The sequence below is a fragment of the Poecilia mexicana genome, unplaced genomic scaffold (assembly GCF_051168715.1).
Source record: "Poecilia mexicana isolate PSO_F unplaced genomic scaffold, ASM5116871v1 scaffold_20, whole genome shotgun sequence".
In the NCBI taxonomy this organism is placed as follows: Eukaryota; Metazoa; Chordata; class Actinopteri; order Cyprinodontiformes; family Poeciliidae; genus Poecilia; species Poecilia mexicana.
Window position 1 is genome coordinate 886,840 of NW_028263389.1, and position 4,032 is coordinate 890,871.

Sequence of the window (4,032 nt, forward strand, 5' to 3'; positions counted from 1 at the left end):
ATTATTATTGTTACTATTAATTACAAATACATTTATTTAAAGTTGGTGCTGAAAGTTATTCAGCACTAAGTTTGTGTTAAGTTTTACTTCTAAATTAAATTATATGTGTCATTTTATTAAGAGCTATATTTATTTTTAGGAACATAAAATTACTCTGAACATTTGAAATTGCTGGCTAATTACAAGTTATTTGCAGTGGAGACAGCTATAAGATTTAATTCAGTCATTCTTAAAGTTTGATTTGTGATTTTCTTTTCTGATAGATTTTGTAATTTTACATCCAGGATCTTCAGGAGAATTAAGCAAAACTCCTCGTTCTCAAGGAAGACATTCTGCATGACCAAGAACATGAGTCTGCTCCCTCAAGGTATTGAAGCTCAGAAGAAATGTTCTCTAAAATGTTTTCATGCTTTCTAGTTACTGCAACATTTTAACACTAACTTATGTTTGATACAGAAGATGATGTAGTCCTGCAGCTGCTGCCAGTACCCCTTCCTGCTCCACCTTACTAATTTGGGAGAAGTTTCAGATCCATCAACCTGGAAATTCAGATGTTTTCATTGATATCCAGCCTGTAAGTCAACCTTCATCTCTGAATCATGCTCAGATCGTTTAAATAATTGCATTACATTCAATAGTGAGGTTTTGTGTTAAACTAGAATCAGTCAGAAATTAGTTTTTGAGAATGTATCCCTTTACCTTTAAATTCACTAATGGCCTGTTTTTGTGTCTTCTCTCTCTTGTTCTCAACAAAGATCTTTTGTATGGCCAAGAAGAGAAAGGAGCGGCCGTCTTCTCAACAACATGAATTTTCTCCCTTAAGGTATTGAAAGCTGAAGAGATGTTTATAAACTGTTAACATTTAACATTTTAACACAAGCTTATGTTTGCCAGACAGACAAGATGATGTAGCCCTGACGCTGCTGCCAGTACTCCTCCCTACTTACACATTTGGGAGTAGAGTTTCAGACCCATCAACCTGGAAGTTCAGAAGGTTTCATTGATATCCAGCCTGTAAGTCAACATTCATCTCTGAATTATGCTCAAATTGTTTGCTGTTTATATAAGTTCATCACTAATGGCCTGTTTTTTCTGTCTTCTCTCTCCATCAGGTTGGGACAAACCTGGTGGTGCATCTACAAAATGTGACAACCCGTATGTCCTCATGCAGGGAGACAGGCAAAATGCTAAAGTGTCGTTAAAAATGCTCCTTGTTTAATGGCTGAAAGGTTTACTTGTAGTTTGCTTTAAAACACTTTTTTTCATTAAATGTTTTCTAATATGGAGTAACAGATACTTCTGGAGTTGTAGCCAAATGAATTGAAGTGATTTAACTACTTATGTTTTATAACTTTTGTAAATGAAATTGCTGGCTCTATATATGTATCATGTGAAAATAAAAGAAGCTTTAAATTCATATGCCTTTTAATCCTTTTTTTATATAGTGAAATTTAAAATAATTTTTTTTTAATCCAACTATAGTGGTATAATAACCCTTGTGTTGGGTTATGAATTTCAACCCAATTTTGGGTCAGTTTAACCAATTTAAACAAGTCAATTTAACCCAACGTTTGGTTAGTTGCCATGACCCAATGTGCTGGGTCAAACCCTCAACCCAACCCAGTTGGGTTAAAACAACCCAGCGTTGGGTCGGTCCATATTTGACCCAGCGCTGGGTTACGTATTGGGTTATTTTTAACCCAGCAGTTTTTACTGTGTATGTGAACATATCAGCTGACAAACACAAAATTTACAGTAAATAAGTTAATCAGCTTAATATATTTTCCTAACAGCTTTGCTTCCATTACAAATGTACGCAAAACTTTGTCAATATTCTGCTGATGTTGAAATAACAATTTCGTAATTACTGTGTTTCCATTAAATAAGAAATTAAATGAATATCGCAGATGACTATCTTTGTTCACGCAATAAGTCCTTAAACATGCTGTGCTATGATCTTCCAACTACTTCCTGTTGTCTTCTGCATGGTTTGCACCAGTGGTTGTTGATCATGTGACTCTTGTGATGTGAAAAATGTATTTCAAACACAGTTTTGCAAAATTAACAACATTTGTTACAGCCAAGAAACATCACATCATCCTAGTGCCAAAACTTCTTTATTGATAAAACAATGTGACATTTGTGTTCTACTAATCACCTGAAAAACCAAGATATCTGTTAGGGAGGAAAACAAATGCTTAATGCTACACCTTTAGATTGATATTTTGATGATGTTTTGCTTGGTTCAGTTCTAACATCCAGTAGCAATAACTCTTGTCTACATCTTTTGCTCTATTCATTATTTTACAGTGAGTAAAAGCACATTTTTATAAAGTGTATGTATCTAATCTTTGGTTCCGACTGTGAAAGCAATTGTCATCTCCACTTTACTGGAGAAATGAAAATGATCAGTTATATGTTCAGTAGCTTCTTCTTTGCTTTCACTGGAGTGCCTAGCTAAAGCCCAAACGGTGATTTTATATGTAAAGTCATAATAAGGGAACACCAGATAAAAGGGACAGCCTCCTTCATGCAGGTGCTTTCATGCTTTGGAAACAGAAATAGACTTCTTCCCGACAGACTATTCTCAGGATGCTGTCAGCTCTCACCCAACCTCTGACTCCCCAACCTTCAAACACAATCCTATCCCTCTGCCCCATCTTGCCCTCTCCACTTCACACCAGCTGTCTCAATAACTCCTCCGTTCTCGTACATCCCTTCATCAGCCGCCCTTTCTTCTTCTCCCCTTCTCCCCTCTTTTACTTCCCTCAGGTTTTATTTGCTCTCTCCAACATATTCTTTAAACGCAGGTCGGTTGGAGCGGCTGTCTCATTGTGCGCCAAAAGTTTGATGTATTACAGTACCCCCCCACCCAGACACACACACACACACACACACACACACACACACACCCCCCCACACACACACACACCCCCCCCCCACACACACACACACACACAGTAACCCTGTCTATTTCAGACTTGAAGAGCTGGCACAAGGGGGTCGGTGTTTCTAAGAGGGTCTGCTGTTTTTCCTACGGCTCCATCTTCAGAATGTGTTTTACCCTTCACCAAGTCTGACCCACTTTTCATGTGGTCATGATTTCAATAAGAATGTGCTGATAAATGATATTTCTTATGTGACACAGGGGGTGAAAAAAAAATTCCAGCCCTCCAAGTCTTGGTTGTAACTAATTAAGTTACAACTATCTATGTTTTCTCTGTTTTTATAGATAGAGTTAGAGCAGAGCCTGTAACATCGTAAGGTGTTGGTTGGTGCACGTCGTTGCAGACCTCATTTAAAAATAATATGCTGAAGAATTTGCTGCAGTGATTATATTATCCTCCTGATTCAAGGTCCGTATTCAGGTGCAGTCTTTCAACCGTCAGAAGACATAATGAGGTTCTGTTGCATGGTAGAGAGGCTTCAGGGAAAGATGAAAAGCATAACTCTTTGAGGACACAAACAGTTTGAAAAAGTAAACCCCTCATTATTAAAGACCAGCTCTGTCATTTCTGAAATAGCATTTATATGTCTTCCTGTGGACTCATGTTTATCTTTATAGATTACGTTGCCAAACGTATTCACTGACTCTTCAGGTCCAGGACACCTGGATGCCTGTGAATATATATATGTAGTTCAGCATGTAGGTGTAATATTTCTTCTTCTCTTTTCAGAGGTAGTGGGTGTGGCTTATATTCAGGTGCCCTCAGTAGTTCAGAAATTAGTCCAAACTTCATGCGGCCATCAGATGATCTCAGGAACAGTGTGTGGAAAGCTTCACGGAATGGTTTCTATGGTGAAGTGGCAGCATCCTAACCTTCCCTCCCAAAGTGCAATGTAGACATTGTATGTAGGTCTGTAAAGAACAGCCGAGGCGTGTTCTCTGGAATCATGAGTCACACCACTCCGGCTGGCAAGCCAATGAATGAGTCTGGCTTTGCTGGTTGCCAAGGGAACGGCACTCACCAGACTGCATTGCGTCAAGTTCAGCAGAGGGGATTATGGTTTGGGGATACTCTCAGGAGTTTG

At 38.4% G+C, this 4,032-nt stretch overlaps 1 long non-coding RNA gene across 2 annotated transcripts; it reads left to right on the forward strand.

Annotated features, from left to right (window-relative positions):
- The first annotated feature begins 279 nt into the window (after nt 1-279).
- LOC148153200 (uncharacterized) lies at nt 280-1,266 on the forward strand. Of its 2 annotated transcripts, none has more exons than XR_015761605.1 (5): nt 280-367; nt 457-574; nt 756-823; nt 895-1,014; nt 1,113-1,266. It is a non-coding gene; the product is annotated as an uncharacterized LOC148153200 (long non-coding RNA). The 2 variants fall into 2 exon arrangements; XR_015761606.1 differs by having other exon boundaries at nt 899-1,014.
- The last annotated feature ends 2,766 nt before the right edge of the window (nt 1,267-4,032 follow it).